Raw genomic sequence first — 14,715 nt, 5'->3', positions numbered from 1 at the left:
AGAAAGGGAAAAACAGAGAATCCTGAAATCACTTAGCAATCCTTTACTTTCAACCGTATTGTTCAGAATTGCCAAGAGATTCCTTTCTCATCCAGGACAAGACGAGCAGAATAGTCCCACTTTTGTGACTGACTGAGGTGTGCTTTTGGAGTGTTGAGGGATGTGGGGTAGAGGATGGCAATGAAAGCAGTCTAAAGAGGGAAAGACTTGAGAAGAGAACACAATTTTCCTTGTTTGGAGAAATCTCAGACAGAATAGAAGAAGAAAGTATAATTTTTCAAATTTCAAGTAAAAAATCTGCTTGAGCCTAAACAAAGACTAAGTGAAATTTTAAAAATGAAATGCTTAAATATTGAACCAGTGATACTTCCCCTGGGAATTAATTTGAAGAGAAAGTGGTGTGGGGGGGTGTCTGTCTGTCTGTCTGTGTGTGTGTGCACATAATATTTTAGCAGGCATTATGTAAATGTGTAGAGACAAGTACAAAACATCTAGAATCTTCAATAAAAATGAAAATTTTAAAACAAAGTATTTTTTTAAAAAATGGAACAATCATTTTAAAAGCTGTTAAAAGATACTAGAATATCGCAATTGATGCCTACTATAACAGCACAAATAAAATCACGGATACAAAATGAACTCAGTTTTACTTTTTAATTTGAACGAGCTGCTGAGGAGTAACCTAAAATGTTGTCGTGGTAGGATGGTGAATAGCTTTCCATCTTTCTCATGAATCATGTTTACACTGCGATTTTTTTTTGAAAAAGAAAATAATGATGAAGTTTAAAGGATTTGTTGAAAATGAGAGAAGTTGGAGAAACATGTAGAAAAAAATTGTACGTGGAGAACTTGCTACTCTGAGTAGAACCGTTCAGTGAGGAGAAGAAAAATCTGGCTGTTATACGACAGCAAAGCCCTGAAGACCACGCTCCTCTCAGCCCATCAGTTGCACATCGATTTCATCTTGACGTGTAGCATGCCCCTTAGTTCTACAAGAAAAGAAACCATGAAATATCAATGGTGACTTCCAGAGGACATACATACACATGTTGATTGACGATTAATTTCTCAGCAGGGTGGCTCATCGTCGCTAGCCTTGCCTTTTGTGTGATGGGGGTCCTGTGACCTTAATGATTATTAAAGGAACCTATTTTGAGCTGGCTCAAGTTTCTAGAGAATGTGAGTTATTGAGAATTAAAGACAAACAAGAGTCTGTGCAATCATACATGTTTTATTATGGAAAACTCCAAGGAAGCAATTATTATCACCTGAAAGTCTACTGAAAACTCCTAACTAAATGGCCCTTGATGAGAACTGATTTTGAATTTAAGGATAAACTTCCCAGGTAATGTCTTTCCTACCTGTTGGCTTGAAGTGCATATCTGCTTTCACTACCAGGCCCCTCCACTTCCTCACCCTTCTTACAGAGTTTCCCAGCAAAACATTAAATAGCGCATACATAGCCTTTGGGGAAATGAATAAGGTTATTTAATCAAATAGTTCTCAAAACTCCTTATGGGGCATCAACAGCTCTAAGCAGAAGTTGTAACTTACAATAAATTCAGATTCATAACAATAACAATGGGAGGACCCGCAAGACAAAAATCACTTTTTTATCAGCTGGGTGAAAAGAGTTTCTTAGTCTGAAACACCGAACTCTGCCGGCTGGTGTTGGCACACACTTTTAATCCCTCTGCCCTTGGGAGGCAGAGGTAAGGGTGATACTAAGAAAGATTCTCTTAAAGCTCTCATAGACGAGAGCATCAGAATAAAAGTGTGATGGGGAATAGGATGCTTGGGTACCAGCAGTAAGCAAATAGAGCAGAACTGCACAGAGACATACAGGGGCTACTGTAGGATGCCACCCTCAAGGAATGAGTAGTGTTGGCAGCTGCCCTCCCATAGCTGAGTCTCTTCCCCAGGATTCCCCTCCTTTAAACAAACCTGTTCCCCCAAGTGATGCCCCTTCCTCAGGAGGGTGATAGAGGACAGCAGTATGTAATGACTGTTCATATAGGACGCATACAGCCTGTCTTCTGTCTGAACTCCACATACTGCCCAGTGCTATTGCAGTGCAAACTCTCCGCGTGATACACTGAGGTTCCTCTTGTAACCAGCCCATCTCTCCTGTGCCTAATACTGCTTCCCTCACTCCTTTACATATGTGTTCCCCAAACCAATTTCCCTACTTCCTGGGGACTCAAACTGTTCTAGTAGCTATCTGAGGAAAATGTCTAGAGCATGGAGCGCCACTGAACTGCAGAAATTTTCTGCAACGATGGTATGATCACTGGTCACATTAGATCATTGTCCTATCTAAATAGAAGCCACTGACCCCACATGTGACTACTGCGTGCTTGAAGTGTGGCTGCTGTAGCTGAGGAACAAAGAAAAATTCTTTAAATTTGTATTTACACAGCCAAATCTGGGTAGTGGCCACCCTGCTAAGGAGGGAAAATAATGGAATGTTTGAGCATGCATGTCAGCTTTTGTGTCCAGTTATGATCATGAAAAAGAAGTCAGACAAAACTGGGAAGGAAAAGAGGTGGTAGGCACAAAGGAACACAAATGCCTAGGTTTGAAGACAGGTAGTAACAGGCATAATTCTAACTACTGAGCCTCTGTGGTGAGTAATATAATCCCATTCATCAACTGATGAGAACATGGCTCATAAATATGAGTACAGCTCATACATGTGAGTATAAATATGGCTCATATATGTAAGAAATCTGTCATATATATAAGAAAATTGAAATCTAAAACTGACATTCAAGCTTATGCATTTTGTCATGTGTTCCAGATGGGATCTCTGAGAGTAAGAGCGTGAAACCAAGGCAACCCTGAGCGTCTGATATCTCCACATAGCCTTGTTCTCAGACTCTCTCATCTCTTTATGTGCATAACTAGGTAAGAGGGGTGTAATAGGAACCATATTCAAGTAGAATGTTTCAGACACCATGCCAATAGCTACCATGGGCAAAGAATTCTCACGTTGCAGATGCTGAGAAGAAGGCACAATCGTAAATGGCGAGAAATGTGTTGGGGAGTGAGTGCGACCTTCCTGCTAACTGTGGAGCTCAAAGATCCTGCAGGTATGTATAAACATAGTAAGACTGTGCTTCTAAATGCCCCACCTCTCCTTACCCTGGAGAACTATCTGCCCCTTGATGCACAAGCGACCCGATGCGGGAGCAATAGGCGTTCACAGAAGCAGCTCCAGGGTACACAATTTTCATTCCATGCTACAGTAATAGCGTCCCCTGACACTGCATTGTTTGCCACTGTTTGAACCCATCCTTGCGTCTGATTTTCTTAAGAAGCACTCTGGTTCCTCTTTGACTTTGTAAAAGGTAGGATAAGGAAGACTCCTGGGCATGTCTCAGAAAATTAGCAGCACAGAAGATGTGATAGAATCCGAAAGGTCCTTTTTGTGTAACCCCAAAGAAAAAAGTGGGCATCGGAGTTTTCAGAGCTTTTCTTTTCCCCAGGAAATCATCTATTCCGAGCATCACAGCCCTGAGCTCCTCTTGCAGGTGATATTGAGCCATCTATACTAATTGCAGTCAGTACACGCTAAAGAGTGCACACCACCAAGTAGAGACTTGGCAACAAACTGTTGCTACACATGATGGCTGCTATAGAAAGGTGAAGGGCTGCTGCAGAAATGATCCATTTTTCTTCTCTTGTAGTTCTGTGTTCAAAACTGTACTCAGAGTTTAGATAGGGGAGCCATTAAACCATGGCTTAGTCTACATGTTTGACCCATAGCCGGCTTGAGATGTTCCCATCAGTCAACTTCACTGCAGGATGTCAGTTCTTACTAAGGACTAGGCTTGACTGATGAATGCTTTGCCCTGACTTAATCTAAGCCATCTGTCAAAGGAAGGGAAAGCAGGAGTTGTAGGCTTCAGGGTTCCATGTCAGGTACAAAAGAATGCTAGAAACCTGTAACCACAAATCTTCTAAGGAAAGAAAAAGGATTCTCCAAGCAGCGCTGCAAAGTTCCTAAGGCCATTAGTCATGAACTTAGAGAATCCTGAAACAGTCCTTATTGTGTATAAGGTAAAGACTGAATTTCCCAGGTCACCCTCATCGGTGGTCCATGAGTAAATGTGTTACTGCATCCTCAGTTTCTCGAATGCCTGGTTCTAGCAGGTGTTCGTTATTAACTGCCCCCGTCATTGACGAGTGTTCAATCGGGTGCAAGCAACATGTATGAAGTCCTTATGTATATGACATCATCCTAAGGACTGAAAATAAGGTAGGACATGCTGCTCCATCACTGTCCATCACCATACCAACAAAGGATGTTCAAGGTTACTCGGACTGAATCACTGGCTGAGTGGTCCACAGGACCAGGCTCAGAACTACACATCTGTTTAAACAGTAGTCTCCAGTCAACTCGATCCAAGGAAAGAAACTTCACTGAGATACATATGTTCCTCAGTCAAAAACAACATGAGTTGAAAGTGCATTGACAGCAGTTAACTTCTCAAGCAGCCCCGCTTAGCCACACAGCAATGGTGTGTACTCAGCAGAGTACCAATTGTTTACCCTGCGACTGTGGGCCTAAATGGCAGCCGAGGGTTGCTGCTCCTGCCTAGTATCACAGGACAGACTATTACTGCAAGTTACTGGCCTATGTGAGTAAAACTCACCTTTTAAAATGTGATTTCTGCTGGATGGTTATTACTTTTGACTTCTTTAATAAAGTCAAAAACCACTCAAAGTCAGGAAACACCCCCCAGATAGCTGAAGGATACTAATTATGCATGCCACTTAAATTTCATAACCACCCAAGCGTGATGAGCTGTCTTAATACGCCTGTGTGGCTGCATTTACCCCTCTCCCTATTCTCTTCACGTCAGGGAATTCTGAGATGAGGACTTGCGCTGCATAAGACACAGACACACAGGGCCGGGTGGGATTTGAACCATGTCCGTTATTAACATCACACTCCCTGCGGCTGGTCCTACTCACTGAACAAGGGCAAAACGGATCCGCCTTCGTGTTAACACAACCTTGCTGCATCTGCCTCACTCTGCCCTAGAATCATCCTTCTCCATTACAACAAAGGTGCATGAGAACACTTTCGCTTCTGTGCCTCCCAACTTTGAGAGTCTGCCTGTGCATTCATATCATGGAGGTTACAAGGGACTTCTGCGTGTCCCCCCCCCCCCGTCCCTGGCAATTTTGTCTATAAATCATGCTATTTTTATATGTTTGCCCCTAATTGTCAAAGGATACTGTCCTTGTCACTGGAAAATAAGGATGAATGGTCATACAGCAGCACCACGCAGCCAATCACAAATGCTCAGGGAAACAAAACCTAGCAGCAAGATGGATGTCCTGGAACCAAGCGGAACAAAGAGAGGTGGCAGTGGGCACGGATCAATGATTGCTTCAGCTAGCAGCCGGGGCCTGTGTGTATAAATGCTCAGCAGGCTTCAGAGGGAGAACTGGAAATAAGTTTATACCTGGGGCGAAACAGACTGTCAGACTCAACTCAAGGCCCAGCAGAAGAACGGGGGAAGCAAGGTGGAAGTGATTGGCAGGGCCTGCCTGCTACTGGCTGCATCCCACCCAGCCTGTCGATGCTTCGGGAGAGACACAGGCCTTCTGAGCACAACCAGCGAGGCTACAAGGTCTTTCTTGTTGCTCTCTCCACGTGCCTCCCATGTACCAGCCTGACTAAGGCGATCATGTATCAAGCAGATGTGCCAAGACTCAGAGAGGTCAGGGATCCCTGTGACCCACAAAGAAGCTGCTGCGTGTTCTTTTGTAATTAGTTCACATGACGGAGAGGTGAATAGTTCCCCATCCTGCCCCTGGCTGTTAGCTGCCAACATTTAGCTTGTTTTGAAGCTTGAGCAACTTTGATGTTTCCTGAACACAGACAGGCGCTTCTGTAAAAAGTACTGAAGTGTAGACCAGCTATCACTTTCCCTGGGGCAGGCTGGATATGCTCCAAGCTGGGACATGACATGCGCGTGCATACGCATACACTCACACACATACACACACACACATGAGAGAGAAAGAGAGAGAGAGAGAGAGAGAGAGAGAGAGAGAGAGAGAGAGAGAGAGAGAGAGAGAGAGAGAAATTATTCAGGCAGCAAGTAATCATCATCTTACCAAGACACAATCTTAAAATTGTTATGTGTGAGCAGGGAGGGAAACTGCTTCATCAAAGAGGTGTTTTCTAGAGACATGTGTGTCTGCAGACATTCTCAGGCCAGTGTCTGTGGGTTGCTAGCCATATCTAAGGACTGCAGCAAACTGGACTTTTAAGTGAGACAGCCAGGAACTTCCTCCAATGAAGGCAAAGGAATTGGTGCAAATTCAGGGACAGTGCAAAGAGAAAAAATAGGGACTGGGGAAAAACTTAATTTGAGGGAAAACTGTCTTGTCTGAGTTAGAATTATTTTAGTTGGACTGGATGAAAAGAGAGGCAGCCATCAGGGAAGGCTTTAGGCAAGACAGTGTCAATACAAAGAATTGTACCATTTCAGCATTTCCCCTTACTTCTTCCTATGATGATCTCTGGTTCATTTATTCATTTATTCTTCCCACAGGAATTTATTTTCATTGTGTTAGGCCCTTAGGATATAGAAATATATAAGACATTTTCATTTGGACATTTCAATACAGCATTTCATTTCCTCTTATTCCTAATCTGTTAAACATATAATACTGTTGGATTTTTAATGAAAGAGTATATGTATTAGAGGGAGAAATTCATATCTTTAGATAGGAAGTATGACTTACTCAAGTTATATGGATGCCTTCCTAACAAAGTATATCATCAGGACACCGCATCAGGACATGTGGTGAAGAACGGCCCCAAATCTCGGGGACTTAAGAGACTAATATTTACTTCTTGGTTACTTTAGTTGTCCACTGTGGCTCAGTAAAGGCCTCTACAAATAAAGGCTACTTGGCAACCCAGACTGATGGAGCAGGATGATTGACAGAAAGACAACATGTTCTCTCTGGCCTAGTATTGCCTTTGGTACTATCCCAACAGAGTGGCAACCTGACTGTGCTCACACCTCATTGGGCAGGACTAATCACATGGTCCCACCCAGCTAGGAAGTAACAACCCTCTCAGGAGCTCAGTGAACTGAAATAGGTTCTGACGTCTGGGGACTAGTTAGTCCCATGTAGAGAGGGAAGGACTTAGGAACCTGAAGAAAAGAAACTAAGAGCAAACTAACATTGGTGAATTACATCCTGGGCTGCACTTCTCTTGTGCAAACACCAATTTACACCTACCCCTAGTTCAGATTGAAAGTTCCTAGCTCGGAGCCTGGCATGGGAGAGGTGCTCAATTCATGCTTGTAAATATGAAAACCAAGATTACGGTCTGGGTCAAGTATAATAAAACAGATACACGGATATTGTAAAACTTCACTGCCAGGCCCGAGCAGTTCTTACTCAAAGATTTTTCTAAGTTCCCTTAGTCCACATCCTGTCACACAGAACCGACCCTTCCTCCCTCTTGCTCCAAACATAGGTTGTAAAGCCAATTCCCTAGCACTGCGATGCCTCTTCTCTTGCATGTGTTTGTCACGTTCATCCACTACTGGGTGCTATGGGAGCTTATTTTTCTCGGTACCAAAACAGAAGCCAGAACCCAAGACATGGTAGGTGTTCAGTAACTATCCATTGGGTAAACAAATCAATCTGAATTTAAACACGTCGATAGAAGGGTAGTTGAACAGCAGCAGAAGTGTGGGAAACCTAGGTGAGTTACACATTATCTACTGGTGCCCAAACATTAAGATTAGACACGCTGGTTCAGCCCCGGCATCCATTAGGGAGAAATAAATGCTGCAAGTTATCCTGGTCTGGTTTGAAATGGGTTTTACTTATCCTTTACTGGCCTCTGTGTTATGTATAACACGTTGTTTTCTTCCCTCTTCTGTTCTCTTAGATGCTGCACTTCTGAGAGAAGTCAGACAGTGCTAACTGCGCTATCCCATGGCGGCTAACACCCTCCTTGCATTAACTGTAGCGCTGTGGCATCATAAAATGATTTCCTGCCCCCGTTACACCATCCGGAAAGACCACTTTAGTGTTCCCCACCCATAAACAATGACTTGTTGTCATTACCAATCAGAGAAAGAGGGGGCAACGCGTGTATTGGTGTTCACAGCTCTTTCAGATTTGATATTACAGAATGGCTGAGATACTGTGCAGTCTCCTCTCTCTCTCTCTCCCAGCTTCTCTGGCCTCAGTAACTGCTCGAAACAGCGGGGCTTCCGGCAAGTATCCAGGCTTATGACTGCAGATAGCCGCACAGAATGTCAATTTCCAGACATTCAAGGTGAGCAGGCTGTTCTAATTTTCAGGAATTATGCGTCCTCTTAGGAGACCTGGCCCTGTGGAGGCAGAAGCAGTCTGTTACTGTCAGCACAATTGCTCAACTGATGCCCTGCAAACTACAGTTTGCCACGGCATTAATGCATTGCTTACACCAAAATGCAGTTAGCAATCCTGGAACTACGTCTGAGGTTTTGGTGAGAAGTCTAGGTAGAGACTTCCCTGTGAAGGCCATGATCACTGGGACCCTGGTGGCGAAGTCTATGAAGAAGCAGACATTACTTACGTGTTTACAATAGCTGTGCTTCTTATTGTAATGAGGTCCCTGACAACTTGAAGGATTTTTGCATTGCTGTACTTTAGTGGAACAAGGAGGATGCCAGCGACAACTTTCAGTGTCTTTCCTAATGACCCATAAACAATGACTTCCTGCCCATGAGCCTCATGAGTGCGTGACTCACTTTGAAACTGACACTCTCAATTCTCTGCAAATGCTAGCCACCGAATAGCCCATGGCATGCTAAATCTGTCGTGAGTCCTGCGCCATGTCAACAGTTAATATTTACTTTTCAGTCATGCTGCCGAGATTCAAATCTCTGTTCCTTCTGTTTCTAATCCTAAGACTTCGAACACATTACTCTTTGGGAGCATCAGTGTGTTCACCTTTAAAATAGGGATAAATAATAGCAATTGCACAGAGTAGAAGTTAAATGAGGAAGTCAGTGCATAGTACTAGACACAGCAAGCTATATTGTGTTTCATCATCTCCTTCCTAGGGTTTCACAAGACAGGAGATGATTAAAAGTAGACGTTCCAGGGAGAGAGAGTTTAGGAGAGAGCCAGGTACGAACCACTGCCCTAGAAGAGGGCATGACTCCAGCAAATACTTGGGGAGAAGCTGATGTATATGAGACATTCTGTGCCAAGGAGAAAAGCTGTCTGATAATGGAGAAAAGGCAACTATTCAGTGAGAGCCAAAGTGAGCATCCTGCATCCTCCGCCACAGGATACTTAGTGCAGCCTAGGCAACTCTTCTAGGGAGACTTTTAATCAGATTTCAAGGCTAAATAATCAGCTCGCACCTACACAAATCAACCCAGTGTGGGCTATTTCATTATGAGAGGTACCTGTGTTAATAAAGAAGAATAAAGGTAAGAGGATGGGGAACAGCAGGAAAATTATATAATTGCAGATTCTGATGTACCTGAAGGCTTCACCTGAAGAAATATACATCATGATTAAGGCCTCTGGGTTCCATTTAAGAAAATTCTGAAGCAGCTCAATTGCCCTGCAACCTCCAGCATTCTTAGAGTGCTTCTTTTTGAGGTCACCATTATTATTTATTTATCTTTCAACTTCTGTAACTTTATTTAAGCACAAGTAAAATATGCTGCAAGACATCTACTTGTTTCGGTTTTTTGTTTAATTGTTTTTTTTTTTTTTTTTTTTTTTTTTTACTGTGCAGCCAGTGTTGGGACTAGTGACTCTGGCTTTACGATTCTTGGGGAAAACGTTGTGAACAACCTCCGCACAGTATGATTTGTCGAACAGCAGAAGCACGTCCTGTTCCTTAACCTTGTGGACAGGACCTTCCAGAAGCTGCTAGGCAGTGTCTGATTTGTTTTCTTGTTGTTTCCATAACTGATGTGGAGTGTCAGGACCTGGCCCTTGAATCTTCTCTGAAACCTACAGTCAATACCTCAGGGTTTCCATACACCTCACCTGATTTTGACTTACTGGTTAATCTGTGCTGGATGAACTTCTTGGTCTTCTGTTTGACTATCTTCAGCTTCCCCACAGGCCAGGGAGCAGCCATGATGATGAGAAAGAGATAGCAACCATGTCTCACCCAAGAAGCAGCTCATTGCTGTTATGACATTACTAAAAAGTGTAAGAGTTATTGTGAGCTCTTCCATATCCCATTACGCAAAGAGAAAGGACCTCCCTGCCTTGAATTTCCTTTTCCATGTCCCTTTGACTCCTGAAAGAGGCACTACAGAAAGGGGGTGGGCGGTATGCTGGGCAGCCTTGTAAATAAGGCAGGCTGTGTATTCCACAGAGCTGCAAGCAAGCCAACCCCTTTTCATCTGACGAGTTCCCAACAACCTCCCATGAGGACACAGGAACCGGGGAATGAGCAGCTGCTAGGCTGAGGAGGTGGCAAGGCAAGCTGACAGCCCGGGCAGAGCATGCGGTTGGTGGGTGAGGATGTACCAGGGGAAGAAGAAGCCTCAGAAGCCACATTCGGAGAAGACAGCCCACCCCAATGAGCACGATACATAGACTCCCAGATGTCTCCTTTGTGCTATCCATCTGCAGCCATGGTTTCACAGATGCAAATACATATGAATCACCTGGAAATCTTGTAAGAACACCAATCCTGCTACAACAGGCTTAGGGTAGAGCCAGCGCCTGTACTTTGCAGGGACTCCCACGTGATGATGAAACACTTAGATTCTCCAGACCACAGTCTAGCAGCAATGTACTGCCCAAATCCACCCTTGAGTTGCTTGCTTCTGCAAATAAGATGTAATTGGAATACAGTCACTCCAAATAGTGCAATACACACACACACACAAAACACACACACGCACCATACATAAATACCTATGGCTGCTTTTGCACTATGACCGCCTAATAAGAGGTTGGTGACACTGACCTTATTTCCCACAAAGCCTAAAAGATCACTATCATCTGTCCCCTCACAGGAAAATGTTCCAACCCCTGTCATGAAGAATGCTTAGTATTGAAGCTAACAAAAAAGAAGAAGAAATGATGTTCTATTGAGCTGAAGGAATGTTGTTGTGAATTTCAGTGCATAAGAAGAAAACTCTTGCTTTAGCAACAACAAAAGAACCTTTTAGAGAAACATAAAGGAAAATCATCATCTGTCTATATATGGCTTAAAAGAGAGACATTTCAGAATTCCATAGTCCTAAAGGGGGTGCCAGCTTCCTAGAAGTATTCTAGAAGATTGAAAAGAACTACAAAAATTTTGTATGTTACTCAATGTTGATCATAAGCTATGCTCAGAACCACAAAAGTCCATGAAGTGTCTTATGCCGGTTTCAAACAAAATGTTTCTTCTCTTCCCCTTCTTTCTATAGTTCCTTTAGCCGCTAAGAGGGTTTTCTTCTCAAGGAACCTATAACAACAATAATTTAACTTTTCATGGCACAGCTCCTTCTCGAAATGATTTTTCATATTCAACATATGATAGGATTTTTCACATTGACCTCTTAATATAAAGAATCCAATCCAATCTGAAGCAAAGCATTATGATTCAGTGCACAGACAAGATCTGTAAGAGTTACCCTATAGCAAACTATGATGACGAGGGAATTCCCTGTATTTAAACTATTTGAGTTGGAGAAATCGCTTAAACAAAACTGAAAGAGCCCCTTACATTATGGTTTCTTAGGTTGTGAACCAGATATGATCAATATGAGTGTCATGAAGATGGGAAAACCGAGTAAGAGAACTTCCCATCTGCCTCTGAGTCTGTATAAAATGGGGCAATTTTAGGGAAATCAGTCTATGGGGGACTGGTTCCTATAAGCCACTAGGGACATTTGCCTGTGGTTCCCATGAATATCATCGAGAAAAGAACAACAGAGGAAAGACAGACATTGCTAAGAGATAGGACCATGTTCACAGGAGAACTGAGGTTGACTGCACAGGGACCTCAAGATGGCTAAGAGGCCTCGGTGGCTTTGCTGGACCCCACAGTGAGACCTGGTCTCTACAATGGAGGTAAGATCTAAATGACTTAGACTAGCATGTAAATTAGGTTCAGAAAGTGCTAAAGCAATCGAGAATGGATGAAATGGATAAAGACATGACTAGGTGATAGAATATTTGCCTACTAGCATGTACAAAGCCCTGAGTTCAACTCTCAGTGTCAACAGAAGAGAAGGAAGTAAGAAGAGGAGTGGATAGGAAAAGGATGGGACCAGAGGATGTGAAATCAGACAAAGGAATCTATCCAGACTTCTTAAGTTACATGTGGCAAGATTTATATAGAATCAGAGAGCTCTCAGAGAAAAGAGCAACAGATCAAACAATGTGCTAATGAGCTTCTAAAAAGCCTAGTAACAAAAGACATGAATCAGTACAGATGGAAATTTTTAAACTTGTCCCAGGACTGGATAGTTGTCTCCCAAGAGAATGTGCTTTTTATTTCTCTCCTGCAAGGAGTATACAGGGCAGAGAGAATGTTCACCAGGTCTAGAACCCTTTCAAAAGCTAAGTTGTGGTCAATGTGAAGAAAGGATCACAGTGATGGTCCAGCGTCTATCAGAACCGGGGCACTTGCTCCAGTGACAGGCACAGCAGGCTAGAATATAGCCTTGCTTGCCCTTGGGCCTGAGTCAGGCAGAGCAGTGAAAGCCACCCATAACTGAGACCATTAGAGCTGGAAAGACACACAGTAACTCTGCAGTGACAGCAACACCCAGGATGAGGAGGCCAGGTGGCTCATAGAAGATGACAGTGCACTGTGGAGAACTGGCCAAGGTAGTGTCCCCAGTCTGTTCCATTATACCCTGTTGAAATAGGAGCAGCGGGGCTGCGTCCCCAGCACCCCAGCCGCCTGCTAGCTTATGCCCGAAATAACAACACACAAACTGTATTCATTTAAACACCGCTTGGCCCATGAACTCTAGCCCTTACAGGCTAATTCTCTCACCTGGACTAGCCCATTTCTAGTAATGTGTGTAAGCACCCCAAGGTGCGCTTACCGGGAAGATTCTAGCCTACGTCCATCCTGGGTCGGAGCTGCCTGGGAGAGCTGAGCCTGGCGTCTCTGCTCCAGAGAGCAGAGCTGTCGAGTCTATCCGGGAGAGCTGAACATGGCGTCTCTGCTCCAGAGAGCAGAGCTATCGGGTCTCTCCGGGAGCCGAGCAGAGTCTGACCTCACTTCCTCTTCCGCCCAGCATCCTATTCTGTTTACTCCTCCCACCTATGTTCTAACCAATAAAATGGGCCAAGCCAGTTTTTTTACTAGCCAATGACCTTCATCTATCAATACCCAAGGGTTACAACACTTTTGAGGAAACAAATGATAACAGGTGAAATGATCTTTGCATGCTGTTTTGACTTGCTATTTCTTTTCATCCTTCCAGCCACACACGAACCGTTAGGGCTCGCACTGAGAGCAATAGACCTTCAGAGATATCGCACCCTCTGTAAGACGAGAAGATGGCGAAAATAGCAAATGAAGAGTTCAAACAAACACATCTTGCACTGGGCGAAAGGGGCACCCCCACAAGCCAGAAGACTCTTGGGAGAAAATTCCAAAGCCAGAGCCAAGCTATCTTCCTATGAACTGTTAGCTAGGCAGCAGTCTATTGTCACTATTGTTATTTGCATGCCAAAACTAGACGATAGGTGCCTATCGCCATACATTTCATAAGTTGTGGCTGTAGAACATGAAGAAATAAGAAAGCAAGAAGCTTTCTCTCCGCTGGCTGTCAGAGAGGTCCTGTGTAAGCTTTCTAGGGGAGAATTGTTAGCAACAGTTGTGCTCAGTCGTGGTCCCTGTATGCTATACTACAAACATCCCTGGCAAAACTTACTAAATGGAGAAATAGTGGCACGATTGTTATGGGTACAACCAAGGAAGAATTCACATCTGATACTGTACGCCAAGGCTATAGATGTCACAGGCTCCAGTGACGAAGCAACTACTATTGATCTTTTGAAATTGATGTGATGTGTCTGTCGATTTCCCTTCTAAATATCTGTGTTTAAACCCATAAATTAATGGTGCTGTCAGCCTTGGTCAGAATGAGAGACTTCTCACTTGCAATAGGCAAATAGAGACAAATAACTGATCAAGCCCTTGAGAATAATGGCTGATGCTCTGGCTTAGTTGCCCGCTCTGCATCAGATGGATAAAGATAATCAGATAGCAACGCTAACCCTCTCCAGGGCTCAGGGAATATAAGGAAAGAAGGGACAGAAAAAATAGAATAGTCAGAGGAAGGAGTAAAGTTTTGTGCAGCTATTTCCTTCCAATTAAAGCATTCCTTCTGGGAGGCAGGAGAGGACCTCCTGAGACTCCGGAAGTAAGTAAAACCTCAAGGCTCAGAAAGTTCTTGAAAAAGAAGAGTCACAAATATTCTTCCCGGTGTTGAAGAAGCAGCCTACAATTGCTAGGGAGAGCGAGTGTGACCAGCAAGCTGCTTGTAAGTAGAGTACGGAATGCAGAGGTACAGCTCTTTCTAGCTGTCACTCGTGTGGGGGTGGGGCTGTCAGTGATGCAGCTGCCTTCGAATCACCTGCCATCCTATCAGTAACCCTCATGTACTCTAAGGTCCACTAAGCCAGGCTTGGGTGGAACTGACCCTTGGTCTGTTATTGATCCTCCGTCTGGAGTAAGAATCATTT

At 43.7% G+C, this 14,715-nt stretch overlaps 1 long non-coding RNA gene across 4 annotated transcripts in view; it reads right to left on the bottom strand.

The window, feature by feature from the left end:
* Window positions 1–501: 501 nt before the first annotated feature.
* The window catches only part of LOC126503675 (uncharacterized), a 64,634-nt gene continuing 50,420 nt past the window's right edge, over window positions 502–14,715 (bottom strand). For 3 of the 4 annotated variants that reach the window (XR_007592356.1, XR_007592358.1, XR_007592357.1), the window contains 3 exons: window positions 10,680–10,841; window positions 10,063–10,206; window positions 6,071–8,384 (listed from right to left, as the gene is read on the bottom strand). This is a non-coding gene — a long non-coding RNA (uncharacterized lncRNA). Of the gene's footprint in view, window positions 990–6,070; window positions 8,385–10,062; window positions 10,207–10,679; window positions 10,842–14,715 lie in introns of those variants that run through there. The other variant, XR_007592359.1, reaches the window with a different exon arrangement.

This window comes from Alexandromys fortis, unplaced genomic scaffold, assembly GCF_014885135.2.
Source record: "Alexandromys fortis isolate MF-2015 unplaced genomic scaffold, M_Fortis_MF-2015_v1.1 scaffold_2_26212498_36691700, whole genome shotgun sequence".
NCBI lineage: Eukaryota > Metazoa > Chordata > Mammalia > Rodentia > Cricetidae > Alexandromys > Alexandromys fortis.
The sequence above is the reverse complement of the archived record's forward strand: the minus strand, read 5'-3'. Positions and strand labels throughout refer to the sequence as shown.